The sequence below is a fragment of the Tamandua tetradactyla genome, chromosome 1 (genome assembly GCF_023851605.1).
Source record: "Tamandua tetradactyla isolate mTamTet1 chromosome 1, mTamTet1.pri, whole genome shotgun sequence".
Classification (NCBI taxonomy): domain Eukaryota; kingdom Metazoa; phylum Chordata; class Mammalia; order Pilosa; family Myrmecophagidae; genus Tamandua; species Tamandua tetradactyla.
In genome coordinates this window covers 1,520,575-1,544,706 of record NC_135327.1, presented here as the reverse complement: position 1 = coordinate 1,544,706, position 24,132 = coordinate 1,520,575, and the positions used below count along the sequence as shown (strand labels likewise).

The 24,132-nt window shown below is 44.8% G+C and overlaps 1 long non-coding RNA gene across 1 annotated transcript in view; it reads left to right on the top strand.

Annotated features, from left to right (window-relative positions):
• LOC143683097 (uncharacterized) overlaps positions 1 to 24,132 on the top strand; it is a 240,117-nt gene that overhangs the window by 201,338 nt on the left and 14,647 nt on the right. The gene's annotated exons all lie outside the window — the stretch shown is intronic.

Genomic DNA, 24,132 nt, shown 5'->3' with positions numbered 1-24,132 from the left:
GGTTACGTTTTGGGCTGCATTTTGGTGCTGGGTCAGTGTACAGTTGAGGGTTGTGCTTAGGGTTGGTCTTGGTTGTTGGATTAGGCTTCAGGCGAGAGATAATTGTAGGGTTGGGTCCAGGTTGGGGGTTTGGGTTAGGTTTATGATTAGGCATAATATTGGTGTTAGGGTTACATTGGGGCTGCAATTTGTTGCAGGGTTGGTCAAAAGTCGAGGGTTGTGTTTAAGGTTGGTGTTGGGGATGGGGTCAGATTTCAGGCGAGGGTTGGTGATTCGTTTAGTGGTACCTTTAGGGTGAGGTTTAGGGTTAGGGTTAGAGAAAGGGTTGGGATTAGTGTAATGATTCAGGCTGCGTTGGCGTGCAGGTGGGTAGAGCTGAGGGTTGTGCTTACGGTTGGCCTTGGTTGTGGGGTTAGGATTGAGGAAAGAGATCATTGTAGGGTTGGGTCCAGGTGTTGGTTTTGGGTTAGCATTAAGATTAGGCATACTGTCAGTATTAGGGTTATGTTTAGTGGTGCAATTTGCTGCAGGGTTGGTCAAAAGTCGAAGGTTATGTTTAGGGTTGGCGTTGGGCATGTCGGCAGATTTCAGATGAGGTTTGGTGTTTCATTTAGGGCTAAGGTTAGGGTGAGGTTTAGGTTTAGGGTTAGAGAAAGGGTTGGGGATAGGGTTACGTTTCAGGTTGCGTTTGGTTGCAGGGTCAGTGTATATCTGATAGTTTTACTTGGGGTTGGCCTTGTTTGTGGGGTTAGGATTCAGGCAAGAGATCATGGTAGGGTTGGTTCCAGGATTAGGGTTTGGGTAAGAGTTAGGATTAGGCATAGTGTTGGTGTTAGGGTTACGTTTGGGGTTGCAATTTACTGCAGGGTTTGTCAAAAGTCGAGGGTTGTGTTTATGGTTGGCGTTGGGGATGGGGTCAGATTTCAGGCGAGGGTTGGTGTTTTGGTTAGGGCTAGGGTTGGTGAGGGTTAGGGTTAAGGTTAGAGAAAAGGTTGGGCTTAGGGTTATGTTTCAGGCTGTGTTGGATTGCTGGGTCAGTGTACAGCTGAGGGTTGTGCTTAGGGTTGGCCTTGGTTATGGGGTTAGGATTCAGGTGAAGGTTCATGATAGGGTTGTGTTCAGGTTTAGGGTTTGGTGTTAGGGTTACGTTTAGGGGTGCAATTTGCTGCAGGGTTGGTCAAAAGTCGAGGGTTGTGTTTAGGGTTTGCGTGGAGGGTTGGGTCAGATTTCAGGCGCGGTTTGGTGTTTTGGTTAGTTTTAGGGTTAGGGTAAAGGTCAGGGTTATGCTTGCAAAAAGGGTTTGTGTTAGGGTTACGTTTCGGGCTGCGTTGGGTTGCAGGGTCGGTGTTCAACTGAGGGTTGTGTTTAGGGTTGGCCTTGGTTGTGGGGTTAGGATTCAGGCGAAAGATCATGGTAGGGATGTGTCCAGTTTTCGGGTTGGATTAGGGTTAGGATTAGGCATAATGTTGGTTTTAGGGTTACGTTTGTGGGTGTGATTTGCTGCAGGGTTGGTCAAAAGTCGAGGACTGTGTTTAGGGTTTGTGTTGGGGATGGGGTCAGATTTCAGGCAAGGTTTCGTGTTTCAGTTAAGGCTAGGGTTACGGTCCAGCTTAGTGTAAGTGTTAGAGAAAGGGTTTGGGTTAGGGTTCCTTTTTTAGCTGTGTTGGTGTGCAGGGTCGGTGTACACCTGAGACTTGTGCTTAGCATTGGCCTTGGTAGTGGGGTTAGGTTCCAGGCGAGAGATCATGGTAGGATTGGGTCCATGTTTAGGTTTTGGTTTAGGGTTAGGATTAGGCATAGTATTGGTGTTGGGTTACATTTGCGGTGCGATTTGCTGCAGGGTTGGTCAAAAGTCGAGGGTTGTGTTTAGGGTTGGCGTTGGGAATGGGGTCAGATTTCAGGCGAGGGTTGGTGTTTCGGTTAGGGCTAGAGTTAGGGTGAGGGTTAGGGTTAGGGTTAGAGAAGGGGTTGGGCTTAGGGTTATGTTTCTGTCTGTGCTGGGGTGCAGGGTTAGTGTACAGCTGAGGGTTTTACTTAGGGTTGGCCTTGATTGTGGGGTTAGGATTCAGGCAGGAGATCATGGTAGGGTTGGGTTCAGGTTTAGGTTTTGGGTTAGCATTAGGATTAGGCATAGTGTTGATATTAGGGTTATGTTTAGGGGTTTGATTTCATGCAGTGTTGTACAAAAGTCGAGGGTTGTATTTAGGGTTGGCATTGGGGATTGGGTCAGATTTCAGGCGAGGGTTGGTGTTTCGGTTAGGGATAGGGTTAGGGTGAGGGTTAGGTTTAGGATTAGAGGAAGGATTGGGATTAGGCTTACAGTTCAGACTGCATTGAAGTGCAAGGTCAGTGTTCAGCTGAGGGTTGTGCTTAGGGATGGCCTTAGTAGTGGGGTTAGGATTCAGGCGAGAGATCATGATAGGGTTGGGTCCAGGTTTAAGGTTTGGGTTAGGGTTGGGATTAGGCTTAGTGTTTGTGTTAGGGCTACATTTAGGTGCGATTTGCTGCAGGGTTGGTCAAAAGTCGAGGGTTATGTTTAGGGTTGGCATTGGGGATGGGGTCAGATTTCAGGCAAGGTTGGTGTTTCAGTTAGTGCTAGGGTTAGGGTGAGGTTTAGGGTTAGGGTTATAGAAAGGGTTGTGGTTAGGGTTTCGTTTAGGGCTGTGTTGGGGTACAGGGTCGGTGTGCAGCTGAGGGTTGTGCTAATGGTTGGCCTTGGTTGTGGGGTTACGATTCAGGCAAGAGATTATGGTAGGGTTGGAACCAGGTTTAGGATTGGCTTAGGGTTAGGATTAGGCATGGTGTTGGTGTTAGAGTTACGTTTGTGGGTTTGATTTGCTGCAGGGTTGGTCAAAAGGCGAGGGTTGTGTTTAAAGTTGGCGTTGCAGATGGGGTCAGATTCCAGGCAAGAGTTGGTGTTTCTGTTAGGGCTGGGGTTAGGGTGAGGGTTAAGGTTACAGGTAAAGAAAGGGTTGGTTTTAGGGTTACGTTTTGGGCTGCATTGGGTTGCATGTTCAGTGTAAAGCTGAGGGTTGTGCTTAAGGTTGGCCATGGTTTTGGGGATAGGATTCATACAAGAGATCATTGTAGTGTTGGGTCCAGTTTTAGGGTTTGTGTTAGGGTTAAGATTAGGCATAGTGTTGGTGTTATGGTTACGTTTAGGGGTGTGATTTGCTGCAGGGTTGGTCAAAAGCTGAGGGCTGTGTTTATGGTTGTCGTAGGGGATGGGGGAAGATTTTAGGCAATAGTGGGTGTTTCAGTTAGGGCTAGGGTAAGGGTGAGGTTTAAGGTTAGGGTTAGAGAAAGGGTTGAGTTTAGGGTTACGTTTCTAGCTGCGTTGTGGTGCAGGGTCAGTGTACAGCTGAAGGTTGTGATAGGGTTGGCCTTGGTTGTGAGTTTAATTCATGTGAGAGATCATGGTAATGTTTGGTCCAGGTTTAGTGCTTCGTATAGGGATAGGATTATGCATAGTGTTGGTGTTGGTGTTACATTTAGGCGTGCAATTTGTTGCAGTGTTCTTCAAAATTCGTGTGATCTGTTTAGGGTTGTGTTGGGGATGGGATCAGATTTCAGTTGAGGGATGGTGTTTCGGTTAGGGCTTGGGTTAGTGTGAGGGTTTGGGTTCGAATTAGAGAAAGGGTTGGGGTTAGAGTTGCGTTTCGGGTTTGTTGGGGTGCAGGGTTGGTGTATAGCTGAGGGTGGTCCTTAGGGTTGGCCTTGGTTGTGGGGTTAGGATTCAGGCGAGAGATCATGGTAGGGTTCAGCCCAGTTTTAGGGCTTGGGTAGGGTTAAGATTAGGCATAGTGTTGGTGTTAGGGTTACGTTTAGGGGTGCAATTGGCTGCAGGGTTGGTCAAAAATCGAGGGTTGTGTTTAGGGTTGGCTTTGGGGATGAGGTCAGTTTACAGGCCAGGGTTGGTGTTTCAGTTAGAGCTATGGTTAAGTTGAGGGTTAGGGTTAGAGAAAGTGTTGGGGATAGGGTTACGTTTTGGGCTGTGTTGGGGTGCAGGTTCACTGTACAGCTGAGGGTTGTGCTTAGGTCTGGCCTTGGTTGTGGGGTTAGGATTCATGCAGGCGATCATGGTAGGGTTGGGTCCAGGTTTAGGGATTGGTTTAGGAATAGGATTAGGCATACTGTTAGTGTTAGGGTTATGTTTAGGGGTGCGAATTGCTGCAGAGTTGGTCAAAAGTCCAGGGTTGTGCTTAGGGTTGTCATTGGGGATGAGATCAGATTTCAGGCGAGGGCTGGTGTTTGTGTTAGGGCTAGGGTTAGGTTGAGGGTTTGGTTACAGGTTAGAGAAAGGGCTGAGTTTAGGTTTACGTTTCGGGGTGTGTTGTGGTGCAGGGTTGGTGTACATGTAAGGGTTGTGCTTAGGGTCCGCCTTGGATGTGGGTTTAGGTTTCAGGCTAGAGATCATTGTAGGGTTGGGTCCAGGTTTAGGGATTGGTTTAGAGATAGGATTAGGCATACTGTTGGTGTTAGGGTTATGTTTACAGGTGTGATTTGCTGCAGGGTTGGTCAAAAGTCGAGGGTTGTGGTTAGGGTTGGCATTGGGGATGCGGTCAGATTTCAGGCAAGGGTTGGTGTTCAGTTAGGATTAGGGTTAGAGTAGGGTTAGGGTTAGAGTCAGAGAAAGATTGGGGTTAGGTTTATGTTTTGGGCTGCCTGGGGTGCAGGATCAGTGTACAGCTGAAGGTTGTGCTTTGGATTGGCCTTGGTTGTGTGATTAGGATTCAGAAGAGAGATCATGGTGGGGGGGGTCCAGGTTTAGGGTTTGGGCTAGATTTAGGAATGGGCATAGTGTTGGTGTTAGGGTTATATATAGGGGTGCGATATGCTGCAGGTTTGGTCAAAACTCGAGGGTTGTGTTTAGGGTTGGTGTTGGGGATGGGGTCAGATTTCAGGCAAGGGTTCGTGTTTGGTTAGGGTAGGTTTAGGGTGAGGTATAGGGTTAGGGTTAGAGAAAGGGCTGGGGTTGGGGTTAGAGTTACATTTCGGGCTGCATTGGAGTGCAGGCTCGTGTACAGCTGAGGGTTGTGCTTAGGGTTGACCTTGGTTGTGGGGCTAGGATTCATGCAGGAGATCATGGTAGGGATGGGTCCAGGTTTATGATTTGGGTTAGCATTAGAATTAGGTATAGTGTTGGTGTAAGGGTTACGTTTAGGGGTGTGATTTGCTGCAGGGTTGGTCAAAAGTCGAGGGTTGTGTTTACAGTTGTCGTTGGGGATGGGGGCAGATTTTAGGCGATGGTGGGTGTTTCAGTTCGGGCTAGGGTAAGGGTGAGGTTTAGGGTTTGGGTTAGAGAAAGGGTTGGGTTTAGTTTTATATTTCTAGCTGCATTGTGGTGCAGGGTCCCTGTACAGCTGAGGGTTGTGTTAAGTGTTGACTTTGGTCTTGGGTTTATTTCAGGTGAGAGATCAAGGTAGTGTTTGGTCCAGTTTTATGGTTTCGGTTAGGGTTAGGATTATGCATAGTGTTGGTGTTGTGGTTACATTTAAGCGTGCAAATTGCTGGAGTGTTCCTCAAAATTCGTGTGATCTGTTTAGGGTTGGAGTTGGGGATGGGATCAGATTTCAGTCCAGGGATGGTGTTTCGGTTAGGGCTTGGGTTAGTGTGAGGGTTAGGTTTTGGATTAGAGAAAGGGTTGGGTTTAGAGTTACATTTCAGGCTTGTTGGGGTGCAGGGTTGGTGTATAGCTGAGGGTGGTCCTTAGGGTTGGCCTTGGTTGTGGGGTTAGGATTTAGGTGAGAGATCATGTTAGGGATGGGTCCATGTTTAGGGTTTGGGTTAGGGTTAGTATTAGGCATTGTGTTGGTGTTACGGTTATGTTTAGAGGTGCGATTTTCTACAAGGTAGATCAAAAGTCAAACATTGTGTTTAGGGTTGGTGTTGGGGATGGGACCAGGCTTAAGTGAGGGTTGGTGTTTTGGTTAGTGCTAGGGTTAGGGTGAGGGTTAGATTGATGGTTAGAGAAAGGTTTGGGATTAGGGTTACATTTTGGTTAGCATTGGCTTGCTGGGTCTGAGTACAGAGAGGGTTGGTATTGGTTGTGGGGTTAGTATTCAGGTGAGAGTTCATGGTAGGGTTGGGTCCATGTTTAGGGTTTGGGTTGATTTTATAATTAGGCATAGTTTTGCTGTTATGGTTGTTTAGGGGTGCTATTTTCTCCAGCGTTTGTCAAAAGTCGAGGGTTGCTCAGGGAAAACTGATGCAGTTGGCTCCTTCCCCCTGTAGGAGGCCAGTTTAGTCCAGGAAAACCCGGCTGGAGTCTGTAATACCTATGTAGACCCTTCTAAGGGTTGGGAGGAAAAAGGCACCTTACAAGCAGGACAAGAAACAAGAAAACAAGAAATGAAAAATTACCCTCTGTTAAACAAAACTTAAGCTAGAGGCCCAGAGAAAGCTGAACTGAAGGTCAAAGAACAGATAGACAACAAACTCATCTAGAAAGAAAACCCTAGATAAGATAAGTGAAAGCAATCTCCAGAATAAACTAATTCGGGTAATTAAATGTCCAGACACCAACAAAAAATAACAAAGCACACCAGGAAAATTGAAGATATGGCCCAGTCAAAGGGACAAACCAAAAGTTCAAATGAGATACAGGAGCTGAGACAACTAATTCTGAATATATGAACAGAAATGGAAAACCTCATCAAAAAACAAAACAATGAATTGAGGGAGGACATGAAGAAGGTAAGGAATGGACAAAAAGAAGTAATGGAAAGTCTGAAAAAACAAATCACAGAACTTATGGGAATGAAAGATACAGTAGAAGAGATGAAAAAAACAATGGAAACCTACAATGGTAGATTTCAAGAGACAGAGGTTAGAATTAGTGAACTGGAAGATGGAACATCTGAAATCCAAAAAGAAACAGAAATTATAGGGAAAAGAATGAAAAAATATGAGCAGGGGCTCAGGGAATTGAATGATAATATGAAACGCACAAATATACGTGTTGTGGGTGTCCTGGAAGGAGAAGAGAAGGGAAAAGGAGGAGAAAAGCTAATGGAAGAAATTATCACTGAAAATTTCCCAACTCTTATGAAAGACCTAAAATTACAGATCCAAGAAGTGCAGCACACCCCAAAGAGAATAGATCCAAATAGACGTTCTCCAAGACACTTACTAGTCAGAATGTCAGAGGTCAAAGAGAAAGAGAGGATCTTGAAAGCAGCAAGAAAAAGCAATCCATCACATACAAGGGAAACCCAATAAGGCTGTGTGTAGATTTCTCAGCAGAAACTATGGAGGCGAGAAGACAGTGGGATGATATATTTAAACTACTAAAAGAGAAAAACTGCCGACCAAGAATTCTACATCCAGCAAAATTGTCCTTCAAAAATGAGGGAGAAATTAAAACATTTTCAGACAAAAAGTCACTGAGAGAATTTGTGACCAAGAGACCAGCTCTGCAAGAAATACTAAAGGGAGCACTAGAGACAGATATGAAAAGATAGAAGAGAGAGGTGTGGAGAAGAGTGTAGAAAGAAGGAAAATTAGATATGATATATATAATACAAAAGGCAAAATGGTAGAGGAAAGTACTACGCAAACAGTAATAACACTAAATGTTAATGGATTGAACTCCCCAAACAAAGACATAGACTGGCAGAATGGATTAAAAAACAGGATCCTTCTATATGCTATCTACAGGAAACACATCTTAGACCCAAAGATAAACATAGGTTGAAAGTGAAAGGTTGAGAAAAGATATTTCATGCAAATAGAAACCAGAAAAGAGCAGGAGTAGCTATACTAATATCCAACAAATTAGACTTCAAATGTAAAACAGTTAAAAGAGACAAAGAAGGATAATATCTACTAATAAAAGGAACAATTAAACAAGAAGGTATAACAATCATAAATATTTACGCACCAAATCAGAATGCCCCAAAATACGTGAGGAATACACTGCAAATACTGAAAAGGGAAATAGACACATCTACCATAATAGTTGGAGACTTCAATTCCCCACTCTCATCAATGGACAGAACATCTAGATAGAGGATCAATAAAGAAACAGAGAATTTGAATATTACAATAAATGAGCTAGACTTAAAGGACATTTATAGGACATTACACCCCACAACAGCAGGATACACCTTTTTATCAAGTGCTCATGGATCATTCTCGAAGATAGACCATATGCTGGGTCACAAAGCAAGTCTCAACAAATTTAAAAAGTTTGAAATCATACACAACACTTTCTCAGATCATAAAGGAATGAAGTTGGAAATCAATAATAGGCAGAGTGCCAGAAAATTCACAAATATGTGGAGGCTCAACAACACACTCTTAAACAATCAGTGGGTCAAGGAGGAAATTACAAGAGAAACTAGTAAATATCTCGAGGCAAATGAAAATGAAAACATAACATATCAAAACCTATGGGATGCAGCAAAGGCAGTGCTAAGAGGGAAATTTATTGCCCTAAATGCCTATATCAAAAAAGAAGAAAGGGCAAAAATTCGGGAATTAATTGTCCACTTGGAAGAACTGGAGAAAGAACAGCAAGCTAACACCAAAGCAAGCAAAAGGAAAGAAATAACAAAGATTAGAACAGAAATAAATGAAATTGAGAACATGAAAACAATAGAGAAAATCAATAAGACCAGAAGTTGGTTCTATGAGAAAATCAATAAGATTGATGGGCCCTTAGCAAGATTGACAAAAAGAAGAAGAGAGAGGATGCAAATAAATAAGATCAGAAATGGAAGAGGAGACATAACCACTGACTTCACAGAAATAAAGGAGTTTAATAACAGGATACTATGAACAACTTTATGCTAATAAATACAACAATGTAGATGAAATGGATAAGTTCTTAGAAAGGCATGAACAACCAACTTTGACTCAAGAAGAAATAGATGACCTCAACAAACCAATCACAACTAAAGAAATTGAATCAGTCATTCAAAAGCTTCCCAAAAAGAAAATTCCAGGACCAGACAGCTTCACATGTGACTTCCACAAAACCTTCCAGAAAGAATTAGTACCAACTCTGCTCAAACTCTTCAAAAAAATTGAAGTGGAGGGAAAGCTACCTAATTCATCCTATGAAGCCAACATCACCCTCATACCAAAACCAGGCAAAGATATTACAAAAAAAGAAAACTACAGACCAATCTCTTTAATGAATATAGATGCAAAAATCCTAACAAAATTCTAGCAAATCGAATCCAGCAACACATTAAAAGAATTATACATCATGACCAAGTAGGATTCATCCCAGGTATGCAAGGATGGTTCAACATAAGAAAATCAATTAATGTAATACACCATATCAACAAATCAAAGCAGAAAAATCACAGAGAAGGCATTTGACAAGATTCAACATCCTTTCATGTTAAAAACACTTCAAAGGATAGGAATACAAGGGAACCTCCTTAAAATGATGAAGGGAATATATGAAAAACCCACAGCTAATATCATCCTTAATGGGGAAATATTGAAAACTTTCTCCCTAAGATCAGGAACAAGACAAGGATGTCCACTATCACCACTGCTATTCAACATTGTGTTGGAAGTTCTAGCCAGAGCAATTAGGCAAGAAAAAGAAATACAAGACATGAAAATTGGAAAGGAAGAAGTAAAACTATCACTGTTTGCAGATGATATGATACTATACATCGAAAACCCTGAAAAATCCACAAAAAAACTACTTGATCTAATAAACGAGTACAGCAAAGTGGCAGGTTACAAGATCAACATTCAAAAATCTGTAGTGTTTCTATACACTAGCAATGAACAGTCTGAGGGGGATATCAAGAAACAAATTCCATTTACAATGGCAACTATAAGAATAAAGTACTTAGGAATAAATCTAACTAAAGAGACAAAAGACCTATACAAAGAAAACTACAAACAACTGTTAAAAGAAATCACAGAAGACCTAAATAGATGGAAGGGCATACCATGTTCATGGATTGGAAGACTAAATATAGTTAAGATGTCAATTCTACCTAAATTGATTTACAGATTCTACTCAATACCAATCAAAATCCCAACAACTTACTTTTCAGAAATAGAAAACAAATAAGCAAATATATCTGGAAGGGCAGGGTGCCCCGAATTGCTAAAAGTATCTTGAGGAAAAAAAACAAAGCTGCACGTCTCATGCTGCCTGACTTTAAGGCATATTATGAAGCCACAGTGGTTAAAACAGCATGGTACTGGCATAAATATAGATATATTAACCAATGGAATCAAATAGAGTGCTCAGATATAGACCTTCTCATCTATGGACATTTGATCTTTGATAAGGCAGTCAAGCCAACTCACCTGGGACAGAACAGTCTCTTCAATAAATGGTGCCTAGAGAACTGGATATCCATATACAAAAGAATGAAAGAGGACCCATATCTCACACCCTATGGAAAAGTTAACTCAAAATGGATCAAAGATCTAAACATTAGGTCTAAGACCATAAAACAGTTAGAGGAAAATGTAGGGAGATATCTTATGAATCTTATAATTGGACGCAGTTTTCTGGACCTTACACCTAAAGCAAGAGCACTGAAGAAAGAAATAAACAAACGGGAGCTCCTCAAAATTAAACTCTTTTGTGCATCAAAGAACTTCATCAAGAAAGTAGAAAGACAGCCTACACAATGGGAGACAATATTTGGAAATGACATATCAGATAAAGGTCTAGTATCCAGAATTTATAAAGAGATTGTTCAACTCAACAGCAAAAAGACAGCCAATCCAATTACAAAATGGAAAAAAGACTTGAACAGACACTTCTCAGAAGAGGAAATACAAATGGCCAAAAGGCACATGAAGAGATGTTCAATGTCCCTGGCCATTAGAGAAATGCAAATCAAAACCACAATGAGATATCACCTCACACCCACCAGAATGGCCATTATCAACAAAACAGAAAATGACAAGTGCTGGAGAGGATGTGGAGAAAGAGGAACACTTAACCACTGTTGGTGGGAATGTCAAATGTTGCAACCACTGTGGAAGGCAGTTTGGCTGTTCCTCAAAAAGGTGAATATAGAATTGCCATATGACCCAGCAATACCATTGCTAGGTATCTGCTCAGAGGACTTAAGGGCAAAGACACAAACGGACATTTGCACACCAATGTTTATAGCAGCATTATTTACAACTGCAAAGAGATGGAAACAGCCAAAATGTCCATCAACAGACGAGTGGCTAAACAAACTGTGGTATATACATATGATGTAATATTATGCAGCACTAAGACAGGATAAACTTATGAAGTATGTAACAACATGGACGGACCTCAAGAGCATTATCCTGAGTGAAACTACCAAAAACTAAAGGACAAATACTGTATGATCTCACTGATATGAACCGACATTAGTGAATAAACTTGGAATATGTTGCTGGTAACAGAGACCATCAGGAGATAGAAATAGGGTAAGATAGTGGGTAATTGGAGCTGAAGGGATACGGATTGTGCAACAGGACTGGATACAAAAACTCAGAAATGGACAACACAATACTACCTAACTGTAATGTAATTATGTTAAAACACTGAATGAAGCTGCATGTGAGAATGATAGAGGGAGGAGGGCTGGGGACATAAATGAAATCAGAAAGAAAGATAGATGTTAAAGATCGAGATGGTATAATCTAGGAATGCTTAGAGTGTATAATAATAGTGAAACGTACAATGTACAAATTTTAAAAATATTTTTGCACGAGGATGAACAAAGAATTGTCATTATTGCAGGGTGCTGGAAATAGATGATAACTAATACTTTAAAATGTCGCCTTATGTGTGAGACTAAAGCAAAAAATGTTTATTTGTTACAAAATTTAGATTTTGACTAGAGCATTTCCTAATATAACTCATGTATATAGTTTGATTGAATGTCATAAGTACTTGGAATCTCAGGTAGCACATGAGATTTTGTTGATTTGTCCAGAGTGATCCCCCGATGGATCTCAGAATGATTTGATCAGTGACTGGAAAAGTATTTGCAAGCCCCCTTCAGGGAATGGTGAGAGTGGGGAGAAATTCAACTTCCCCAAGTTGAAATCTTGATATTCTCACAAGCAGTGTGGACAACCAAAGCTATAGGCTGAGCCCCCAGTCTTGGGGTTTGTTCACATAAAGCTTAACCCCACAAAGGATAGGTCAAGTCTTCTTAAAATTTAGGCCTAAGAGTCACCCCCAAGAGAGCCTGTTTTGTTGCTCAGATGTGGCCTCTCTCTCCAGCCAATATGATGAGCAGTCTCACCACCCTCCCCCTCTCTGCATGGGACATGACTCCCAGGGGTGTGGACCTTCCTGGCAACGTGGGACAAAGATCTTGGAATGAGCTGAGACTCAGCATCAAAGGACTGAGAAAAACCCTAGAGTGAGCTGAGAATTAACATCAAGAGACTGAGAGAACATTTTCGACCAAAAGGGGGAAAAGTAAAATGAGACAAAATGTCAATGGCTGAGAGATTCCAAACAGAGTCGAGAGGTGATCCTGGAGGTTATTCTTATGCATTAAGTAGATATCACCTTGTTGTTCAAGATGTAGTGGAGAGGCTGGAGGGAATTGCCTGAAAATGTAGTGCTGTGTTCCAGTAGCGATGTTTCTTGATGATGATTGAACAATGATATAGCTTTCACAATGAGACTCTGTGAATGTGAAAACCTTATGTCTGATGCTCCTTTTAGCTACTATATCAACAGAAGAGTAGAACATATGAAAAAAATAAATGATAGGGGGAACAAATGTTAAAATAAATTCAGTTTGAAATAGTGGTAAATGGGAGCGAGGGGTAAGTGGTATGGTATGTATAGTTTTTTTTCTCTATTATCATTTTATTTCTTTTTCTGTTGTCTTTTTATTTCTTTTTCTAAATCGATGCAGATGTACTAAGAAATGATGAATATGCAACTATGTGCTATTAAGAATTACTGATTATATATGTAGAATGGAATGATTTCTAAATGGCTTGTTTGTTAATTTTTTTTAATTAATAAAAAAAGTTTAAAAAAATTCGAGGGTTGTGTTCGGGTTGGCATTGGGGGGGGTCAAATTTCGGGTGAGGATTGGTATTTCGGCTATGGATAGGGTTCGTGTGGTTCGGGCTGCGTTGGGGTGCAGGATCGGTGTACAGCTGAGGGTTGTGCTTAGGGTTGGCCTTGGTTGTGGTGCAAGGATTTAGGCAAGAGATCATGGGAGGGTTGTGCCCAGGTTTAGGGTTTTGGTTAGGGTTAGGATAAGGCATAGTGTTGGTCTTAGGGTTACGTTTAGGGGTGCAATTTTCTGCGGGGTTTGTCAAAAGTCGAGGGGTTTGTTTAGGGTTGGCATTGGGGATGGATCAGGTTTAATGGCCAGGGAAATTGAAATTCGGGTTAGGGCTAGCATTAGGGTGAGGGTTAGGGTTAAGGTTAGAGAAAGGGTTTGGTTTAGGGTCACTTTTCAGACTGTGTTGGGGTGTAGTGTTGGTATATAGCTGAAGGCTGCGCTTATGGTTGGGCTTTGGTGTGCAGTTAGGTTTCAGGCTAAATATCATTGTAGAGTTGGGTCCAGGTTTAGGGTTTGGGTCATCGTTAGGGTTAGGTATAGTGTTGGTTTTAGGGTTATGTGAAGGGTTGTAATTTGCTGCAGGGTTGGTCAAAAGTCGTGGGTTGTGTTTAGGGGTTGGTGTTGGGCACCGGGTCAGATTTCAGGTGGGAGTTGGAGTTTGGGTAAAGGCTAGGGTTAGGGTGAGGTTTAGGGTGAGTGTTTGAGAAAGGTTTGGGTTTAGGTTCACTTTCGGGATGCATAGGCGTTCAGGGTCAATGTACAGCTGAGTGCTGTGTTTATATTGGCCTTGGGTGTGGGGTTGGTTTTGGGCTAGAGATCATGTAGGGTTGGGTCCAGATTTAGGGTTTGGGTTAGGGTTAGGGTTAGGCGTAGGCTTGGTGTTAGGGTTATGTTAAGGGGTGCAATTTGCTGCAGGGTGGGTCAAAAGTCGAGGGTTGTGTTTAGGGTTGGCATTGGGGAAGGGGTCAGATTTCAATTGAGGGTTGGTGTTCGGGTTATGGGTAGGTTTATGTTGAGGGTTAGGGTTAGGGTTAGAGAAAGGGTTGGGTTTAGGGTCACGTTTCTGGTTGTGTTGGGGTGAAGGGTCAGTGTACAGCAGATGACTGTGCTTATGGTTGACCTTGGGTGTGGGTTCAGGTTTTGGGCTAGAGATCGTGGTAAGGTTGGGTCCAGGTTTAGGGTTTGGTTTAGGGGTTGGGTTAGGCATTGTGTTAGTGTTAGGGTTATGTTAAGGGGTGCAATTTGCTGCAGGGTTGGTCAAAAATCGATAGTTGTGTTTAGGTTTGGTGTTGGGTATGGGGTCATATTTCAGTCGACGGTTGGTGTTCAATTTAGGTCTATGGTTAGGGTGAGGTTTATGGTTAGGATTAGAGAAAGGTTTGAGTTTAGGGTCACTTTTCAGTCTGCATTTAGGTGCAGGGTCGGTGTACAGCTGAGGGCTGTGCTTACTGTTGGCCTTGGGTTTGAGGTTAGGTTTCAGGCTAGAGATCGTAGTAGGGCTGGGTCTAGGTTTAGGGTTTGGGTTAGGGTTAAGGTTCGGCATAATGTTGGTGTTAGGGTTATCTTAACTGGTGCTATTTGCTGCAGGGTTAGTAAAAAATCGAGAGTTGTGTTTAGGATTGGCTTTGGGGATGGGGTCAGATTTCAGGGGAAGGTTGATGTTCAGGTTAGGGCTAGGTTTAGGGTTTTGGTTAGGGTTAGGGTTAGGAATAATGTTGGTGTCAGGGTTACATTAAGGGGTGCGATTTGATGCATGGTTGGTCAAAAGCCGAGGGTTCTGTTTAGGGTTCATGTTGGGGATGGGTTCAGATTTCCCATGAGGGTTGGTGTTTGGCTTAGGGTTAGGTTGAGTGAGGTTTAGGGTAAGGTTATAGTAAGGGTTTTGTTTAGTGTCACTTTTCAGGCTGCACCGGGGGCAGGATCGGTGTACATTTGAGAGCTGTGCTTATAGTTGGCCTTGGGTGTGGGGTTAGGTTTCAGGCTAGAGATCGTGGTAGGGTTGAGTCCAGGTTTGGGGTTTTGGTTAGGGTTAGGGTTAGACATAGTGCTTGTGTTAGGGTTACGTTAAGGAGTGTGATTTGCTGCAGGATTGGTCAAAAGTCCATGGTTCTGTTTAGGGTTGGTGTTGGGGATGGGGTCAGATTTCAGGCGAGGGTTGGTGTTTGTGTTATGGCTAGGGTTAGGGTGAGGATTATGGTTAGGGTTAGAGAAAGGATTGTGGTTAGGGTCAATTTTCGGGCTTCATTGGGGTGCAGGGTCGGTGTACAGCAGAGGGTTGTGTTTACATTTGGCAGTGAGTGTGGAGTTAGGTTTCTTGCTAGAGGTCATTGTCGAGTTGGGTCCAGGTTTAGGGTTTGTGTTAGGGGAAGGATTAGGCATGGTGTTGGTGTTAGGGTTACGTTTAGAGGTGTGATTTGCTGCAGGGTTGGTCAAAAGTCAAGGGTTGTGTTAGTGTTGGTGTTGGGGATCGCATCAGATTTCAGGCAAGGGTTGTTGTTCTTGTTAGGACTAGGGTTGGGGTGAGGGTTAGGGTTAGGGTTAGAGAAAGGGTTGAGTTTAGGGTCACATTTCAGGCTGTGTTGGGGTGCAGTGTCGGTGTACAACTGAGGGCAGTGCTTACGGTTGACCTAGAGTGTGGGTTTAGGTTTCGGGGTAGAGATCGTGGTAGCATTGGGTCCAGGTTTATTGTTTGGGTTAGGGTTACTGTTAGGCATAGTGTTGGTGTTAGGGTTGTGTTACAGGGGGCGATTTGTTGCAGGGTTGGTCAAAAGCCTGGGTTCTATTGACGGTTGGCGTTGGAGATGGGGTCAGATTTCAGGCGATGGTTGGTGTTCGGTTTAGGGCTAGGTTTAGGGTGAGGGTTAGGGAAAGGGTTGCATTCAGGGTCACCTTTCAGACTGCATTGGGGTGCATGGTCAGTGTATATCTGAGGGCTGTGCTTATGGTTGGCCTTGGGTGTGCAGTTAGGTTTTGGGCTAGAGAACATGGTAGTGTTGGGTCCAGGTTTAACGTTTGGGTTAGTGGTAGGGTTAGGCATAGTGTTGTTGCTAGGGTTATGTTAAGGGTTGCAATTTGCTGCAAGGTTGGTCAAAAGTTGAGAGTTGTGTTTAGGGTTGGTGTTGGGGATGGGGTCAGATTGAAGGAGAGGGTTGGTGTTCAGGGTAGGGCAAGGGTTATGGTGAGGGTTAGGTTTAGGGTTAGAGAAAGGGTTGGGTTTAAGTTCACTTTTCAGGCTGCTTTGGTGTGCAGGGTCATTGTACTGCTGAGGGCTGGGCTTATATTTGGCTTTGGATGTGGGGTTAGGTTTCTGGCTAGAGTTTGTGGTAGGGCTGGCTCCAGGTTTAGGGTTTGTGATAGGGTTAGGATTAGGGTTAGGCATAGTGTTGGTGTTAGGGTTACGTTAAGGGGTGCGATTAGCTGCAGGGTTGGTCAAAAGTCGAGGGTTGTGTTCAGGGTTGGCATTGGGGATGGGGTCAGATTTCAGGCGAGGGTTGGTGTTCGGGTTATGGCTAGGGTTATGGTGAGGGTTAGGCTTAGGGTTAGAGAAAGGGTTGCGTTTAGGGTCATTTTTTGTACTGCGTTGGGGTGCAGAGTCAGTGTACAGCTGAGGACTGTGATTACTGTTGGCCTTTGGTGTGCGGTTAGTTTTCCAGCTAGATATCGTGTACGGTTGGGTCCAGGATTAGGGTTGGGGTGTGGGTTAGGGTAAGACATAGTGTTGGTGTTAGGGTTACATTAAGGGGTGTGATTTGCTGCAGGGTTTGTCAAAAGTCAAAGGTTGTGTTTAGCATTGGAATAGGGGATGGGGTCAGATTTCAGGCGAGGTTGGTGTTCGGGTTATGGCTAGGGTTAGGGTTTGGGTTAGGGTTAGGGTTAGGTATAGTGTTGGTGTTGGGGTTACATTAAGGGGTGCAATTTGCTGCAGGTTTGGCCAAAAGTCGAGGGTTGTATTTAGCGTTGGTGTAGGGAATGGGGTCAGATTTCAGGCGAGGTTGGTGTTTGGGTTAGGGCTAGGGTTAGGGTTTGGGTTAGCATTAGGGTTAAGCATAGTGTTGATGTTAGAATTACATTTACGGGTGCGATTTGTTGCAGGGTTGGTCAAAAGTCAAGGGCTGAGTTAGGGTTGGCCAGGGGATGGCGTCATATTTCAGGCAAGGGTTGGTGTTCAGGTTAGGGCTAGGTTTATGGTGATGGTTAGGGTTAGGGTTAGAGAAAGGTTTTTGTTTAGGTTCACTTTTCATGCTGCATTGGGGTGCAGGGTCAGTGTACAGCTGAGGGCTATGCTTACGTTTGGCCTTGGGTGGGGGTTAGGTCTGAGATTTTGGTAGGATTGGGTCCAGGTTTAGGGTTTGGGTTAGGGTTCGGCATAATGTTGGTATTAGGGATACATTAAGGGGTATGATTTGCTGCTGGGTTGGTCAAAATTCGTAGGTTGTGTTTACGTTTGGCATTGGGGATGAGGTCAGATTTTAGGTGAGTGTTGGTGTTCAGGTTAGGGCTAGGGTCAGGGTGAGATTTAGGCTTATGGTTAGAGAAAGGGTTGTGTTTATGGTCACTTTTTGTACCGTGATGGGGTGCAGGGTCACTGTACAGCTGAGGGTTGTGTTTACGGTTGGCCTTGGGTGTGAGGTTAGGTTTCGGGCTAGAGATCATGGTAGTGTTGGGTCCAAGTTTAGGGTTTGTCTTAGGGATAGGGTTAGGCATAGTGTTGGTGTTAGGGTTACTTTAAGGGGTGCGTATTGCTGCAAGTTTGGTCAAAAGTCGAGGTTTGTGATGAAGGTTGTTGTGGATGGGGTCAGATTTCATGTGATGGTTGGTGTTCGGTTTAGGGCTAGGGTTAAAGTGAGGGCTATGGTTAGGGCTAGAGAAAGGGTTGGGTTTAGCATCACTTTTTGGGCTGTGTTGGGGCGCATGGTCAGTGTACAGCTGAGGGCTGTGTTTATGGTTGTCCTTGGGTGTGGGGTTAGGTTTCAGGCTAGATATCATGGTAGGGTTGGGTCCAGGTTTAGGGTTAGGGTTGGGGTTAGAGTTAGGCATTGTGTTTTTGTTAGGGTACATTAAGGGGTGCGATTTGCTGCAGGGTTGGTCAAAATTTGTGGGTTGTGTTTATGGTTGGTGTTGGGGATGGGGTCAGATTTCAGGCAAGGGTTGGTATTCGGGTTAGGCCTAGGTTTAGGGTGAAGTTTAGGGTTAGGGTAAGGGAAAGGGTTAGGTTTGGGATCACATTTCAGGCTGCATTGGGTTGCAGGGTTGTGTACAACAGAGGTCTGTGCTTACAGTTGGCCCTGGGTGTGTGATTAGGTTTTGGGCTAGAGTTTGTGGTCGGGTTGACTCCCGGTTTTGGGTTTGGGTTGGTGTTAGGGTTAGGCATAGTGTTGGTATTAGGGCTATGTAAAGGAGTGCGATTTGCTACAGGTTTTGTCAAAAGTCGAGGATAGTGTTTAGGGTTGGGGTTGGAGATGGGGTCAGATTTCAGGCGTGGGCTGGTTTTTGGTTATTGCTAGGGTTAGGGTGAGGGTTAGGGTGGGGGTTAGGGTTAGGGTTAGAGAAAGGGTTGCATTTAGAGTCACTTTTTGTACTGCATTGTGATGCAGAGTCGGTGTACAGCTGAGGGCTTGATTACGGTTGGCCTTTGGTGTGCAGTTAGGTTTCGGGCTGTATATCGTGTACGGTTGGGTCTAGGTTTAGGGTTTGGGTTAGGGTTAGTGTAAAGCATATTGTTGGTGTTAGGGTTACATTAAGAGGTGCGATTTGCTTCAGGGTTGGTCAAAAGCCGAGGTATGTGTTTAGGGTTGGCGTTGGGGGTGGGATCAGATTTCAGGTGAGTGTTGGTGTTCGAGTTATTGCTAGGGTTAGGTTGAGGGATAGGTTTAGGGCTAGAGAAAGGTTGGGTTTAGTGTCAATTTTTGTGCTGCGTTTTGGTTCATAGTCGGTGTACAGTTGATGGCTGTGATTACGGTTGGCCTTGCATGTGGGGTTAGGTTTCAGGCTAGAGTTTGTTGAAGGGTTGGGTCCAGGTTTAAAGTTTGTGTTAGGGTAGGTTTAGGCATAGCGTTGGTGGTAGGGTGAAGTTAAGGGGTGTGATCGGCTACATGTTTGGTCAAAATTCGAGGGTTGTGTTTAGGGTTGGCATTGGGGATGGGTCAGATTTCAGTCGAGTATTGGTGTTTGGGTTATTGCTAGGGTTAGGGTGAGGATTAAGGTTATGTATAGAGAAAGGGTTGGGTTTAGGGTCACTTTTTGGGCTGCATTGGGGAGCAGGGTCGGTGTACAGCTGAGGGCTGTGCTTAGAGTTGGTCATGGGTTTGGGTTTAGGTTTCAGGCTAGAGATCATGGTAGGGATGGGGCCAGGTTTAGGGTTTTGGTTAGGGTTAGGGTTAGGCATAGTGTTGGTGTTAGGGTTATGTTAAGGTGTGTGATTTGCTGCAGGGGTGGTCAAAGGCCGAGGATTCTGTTTGGGGTTGGCGTTATGGATAAAGGTCAGATTTCAGACGAGATTTGGTGTTTGGGTTAAAGCTAGGGTTAGGTTGAGGGTTAGGGTTAGGGTTAGAGAAAGGGTTGGGTTTAGGGTCATTTTTCAGGCTGTGTTGTGGTGCATGGTCAGTGTGCAGCTAGGGCTGTGCTTATGGTTGTCTTTTGGTGTGTGGTTTGGTTTTGGGCTAGGGATCGTGGTAGGGTTGCTTCCAGGTTTAGGGTTTGGGTTAGCTTTAGGGTTAGGCATAGTGTTGGTGTTATGGTTATGTTAAGGGTTGTGATTTGCTGCATGGTTGCACAAAAGTTGAGGGTTGTGCTTAGGGTTGGCGTTGGGGATGGGTTCAGAGTTCAGGTGATGTTTGGTGTTCAGGTTAGAGCTAGGGTTAGGGTGAGGGTTAGGCTTAGGGTTAGAAAAAGAGTTGGGTTTAGGGTCAGTTTTCGGGTTTCGTTGGTTTACAGGGTTGGTGTACAGCTGAGGGCTGTGCTTACAGTTGGCCTTGGGTGTGGGGTTAGGTTTCGGGCTAGAGATCATGGTAGGGTTGGGTCCAAGTTTAAGGTTTGGGTTAGGGATAGGGTTAGGCATAGTGTTGGTGTTATGGTTACATTAAGGGGTGCGATTTGCTTCAGGGTTGTTCAAAAGTCGAGGGTTGTATTTAGGGTTGGCGTTAAGGGGCTTAGATTTGAGGTGATGGTTGGTGTTCGGGTTAGGGCTAGGTTAGGGTGAGGGTCTAGAGTTAGGGTTATAGAAAGGTTTGGGTTTAGGGACACATTTTGGGCTGCATTGGTGTGCAGATCAGTGTACAGCTGAGGGTTGTGCTTATGGTTGGTCTTGGGTGTGGGTTTAGGTTTTGGGCTAGATATCATGGTAGTTTTGGGTCCAGGGTTAGGGTTAGGGTAAGGGATGTGGTTAGTCATAGTGTTGGTGTTAGTGTTATGTTAAGGGGTGCGATTTCCTGCAGGGTTGGTCAAATTCGAAGGTTGTGTTTAGGGTTGTCTTGGGGATGGGGTCAAAATCAGGCCAGGGTTGGTGTTTGGGTTAGGGCTAGGGTTAGCGTGAGTGTTAGGGTTAGGGTTATAGAAAGGGTTGGGTTTAGGGTCACTTTTCTTGCTGCCTTGTTGTGCAGACTCAGTGTACAGCTGAGGGCTGTGCATACAGTTGGCCTTGGGTGTCGGTTTAGGTTTTGGGCTAGATATCTTGGAATTGTTGGGTCCAGGGTTAGGGTTTGGTTTAGGGTTGTGTTTAGGCATGGTGTGGTGTTAGGGTTACGTTAATTGGTGTGATTTGTTACAGGGTTGGTCAAAAGTCAAAGGTTGTTTTTAGGGTTAGCATTATTAATGGGGTCAGATTTCAGACAAGGGTTGGTGTTCAGTTTAGGGCTAGGTTTTAGATGCGGGTTAGGTTTAGGGTTAGAAAAAGGGTTGGGGTTAAGGTCATTTCCCGGGCTGCGTTTGGGTGCAGGGTCGGTTTACTGCTGAAGGCTGTGCTTATGGTTGTCCTTGAGTGTGGGATTAGGTTTCAGGCTAGAGATTGTGGTAGGGTTGCTTCCAGGTTTAGGGTTTGATTTAGGGTTAGGGTTAGGCATAGCGTTTGTGTTATGGTTACGTTAAGGGGTGTGATTTGCTGCATGGTTGGTCAAAAGTCGAGAGTTATGTTTAGGGTTGGTGTTTGGAATGGGGTCAGATTTCAGGCGATGGTTGGTGTTCAGGTTAGGGCTAGGGTTAAGGTGAGGGTTAGGCTTAGGGTTAGAAAAAGGGTTGGGTTTAGGGTCACTTTTCGGGCTGTGTTGGGGTGCAGGATCGGTGAACTGCTGAGGACTGTGCTTACGGTTCGCCTTGGGTGTGGGGTTATTTTTCGGGCTAGAGATCATGGTGGGGTTGGGTCCAGGTTTAGGGTTTGGGTTAGGGTTGGGGTAAGGCATAGTGTTGGTGTTAGGGTTATGTTAAGTCATGTGATTTGCTGCTGGGTTGGTCAAAAGTCGAGGGTTGTGCTTAGGGTTGGCATTGGGGATGGGGTCAGATTTCAGGTGAGGTTTTTTGTTCAGATAGGGTTAGGGTGATTGATAGGCTTTGGGTTACAGGAAAGTTTGGTTTTAGGGTCACTTTTCAGTTAGTGCTGGGGTGCATTGTCAGTGTACAGCTGTGGGCTGTGCTTACAATTGACTTGGGTGTAGGGTTAGGTTTTGGGTTAGAGATCGTGGTAGGATTGCTTCCAAGTTTCGTGTTTGGTTTTGGGTTATGGTTGGGCATAGTGTTGGTGTTAGGGTTACCTTAAGTGGTGTGATTTACTGCAGGGTTGGTCAATGTCGATTGTTATGTTTATGGTTGGCGTTAGGGATGGGGTCAGATTTCAGGCGAGGGTTGGTGTTCGGGTTAGGGCAGGGTAAGGGTCAGGGTTAGAGTTAGGATTAGAGAAATGGTTTGGTTTAGGGTCATTTTTCGGGCTGTGTTGGGGTGCAGGGTCAGTGTACAGCTGAGGGCTGTGCTTACGGTTTTCCTTGGGTGTGGGGTTAGGTTTCAGGCTAGAGATTGTTTTAGGGATGGGTCCAGGTTAAGGGTTTGTGTTAGGGTTAGGGATAGGCATATTTTGGTGTTAGGGTTGCATTAAGGGGTGCGATTTGCTCCAGGGTTGGTCAAAATTCAAGGGTTGTGTTTAGGGTTCGCTTTGGGGATGGGGTCAGATTTCAGGCAGTGCTGTTGTTCGGGTTTGGGCTAGAGTTAAGATGAGGGTTAGGCTTAGGGTTACAGAAAGCGTAGGGTTTCAGGTCACTTTTCATTCTGCCTGGGGTGCAGGGTTCGTGTACAGCTGAGGGCTGAGATTACGGTTGGGCTTGGGTGTGGGGTTAGGTTTTGGGCTATAGATCGTGGTAGGGTTAGTTCCAGGTTTAGGGTTTGGGTTAGGGTAATTGTTAGGCATAGTGTTGGTGTTAGGGTTTCATTAAGGGGTGTGATTTGCTGCAGGGTTTGTCAAAAGTCGAGGGTTGTGTTTCGGGATGGCGTTGGGTATGGGTTCAGATTTCTGGCGAGGTTTGGTGTCAGCTTAGGACTTTGTTTAGGGTGAGGTTTGGGGTTAGGGTTAGAGGAAGGGTTGGGTTTAGGGTCACTTTTCAGGCTGAGTTGGGGTGCTGGGTCGGTGTACAGCTGAGGGCTGTGCTTAACATTGACCTTGGGTGTGGGGTTAGGTTTCGGGCTAGAGAACATGGTAGGGTTGCTTCCAGGTTTGGGTTTGGGTTAGGGTTAGGGTTAGGAATAGTGTTGGTGTTATGGTAACATAAACAGGTGCAATTTGCTGCATGGTTGGTCAAAAGTGCAGCGTTGTGTTTAGGGCTGGCGATGGGGATGGGGTCAGATTTCAGGCGAGGGTTGGTGTTTGGATTAGGGCTATGGTTAGGGTGAAGGTCAGGGTTACAGTGAGAAAAAGGGTTGGGTCTATGGTCACATATCAGGCTGTGTTGGGCAGCAGGTTTGGTGTAAAGCTGAGCACTGTGCTTACGGTTGGCCTTGGGTGGGGGGTAGGTTTTGGGCTAGAGATCATGGGAGGGTTGCTTCTAGGTTTGGGTTTGGGTTAGGGTTAGGGTTGGCATAGTGTTGGTGTTAGGGTTTTTTTAAGGGGTGTGATTTGCTGCATGGTTGATCAAAAGTCGAGGGTTGTGTTTAGGGTTGTTTAGGGATGGGGTCAGATTTCAGGCGAGGGTTGGTGTTTGGGTTAGGGCTACGATTAGGGTGAGAGTTAGGGTTAGAGTTAGAGAAAGAGTTGGGTTTAGGGTCACTTTTCGGGCTGCGTTGGGGAGGAGGGTCAGTATACAACTGAAGACTGTGATTACAGCTGGCCTTGGGTGTGGGGTTAGGTTTCAGGCTAGAGAACGTGGTAGGGTTGGGTCCAGGTTTATGGTTTTGGTTAGGTTTAGGTTTAGGCATATTGTTGGTGTTAGGGTTACGTTAAGGGGAGTGATTTGCTGCAGGGTTGATCAACTGATGAGGATTGTGTTTGGGGTTGGCTTTGGAGATGGAGTCAGATTTCAGGCGAGGGTTGGTGTTTGGGTTAGCACTAGGGCTAGGGTTTTGGGTATGGATAAGGTTAAGCATAGTGTTGGTGTTAGGGTTACATTAAGGGGTGCAATTTGCTGCAGGGTTGGTCAAAATCGAGGGTTGTGTTTAGGATTGGCATTGGGGATGTGTCAGATTTCAGGTGAGGGTTGCTGTTTGGGTTAGGGTTAGGGTTAGGGTGAGGGTTAGGGTTAGGGCTAGAGAAAGGGTTGTGTTTAGGGTCAGTTTTCGGGCTGCGTTGGGCATAGGGTTGGCGTCCAGATGAGGGCTGTGAGTACATTGGCTTTGGGTATGGGGTTAGGTTTTGGGCTAGAGATCATGGTAAAGTTGTGTCCAGGTTTAGTGTTTGGGTTAGGGTTACGGTTAGGCATAGTGTTGGTGTTAGCATTACATTAATGGGTGCGGTTTGCTGCAGGGTTTGTCAAAAATCGAGGGTTGGCGTTGAAGATGGGGTCAGATTAACTGCGAAGTTTGGTGTCGGGTTAGGGCTAGGGTTAGGGTGAGGAATAGGGTTAGGTTTAGAGAAGGTGTTTGATTTACTGTCACTTTTCATGCTGAGTTGGGGTGGAAGGTTGGTGTACAGCTGAGGGCTGAACTTAGG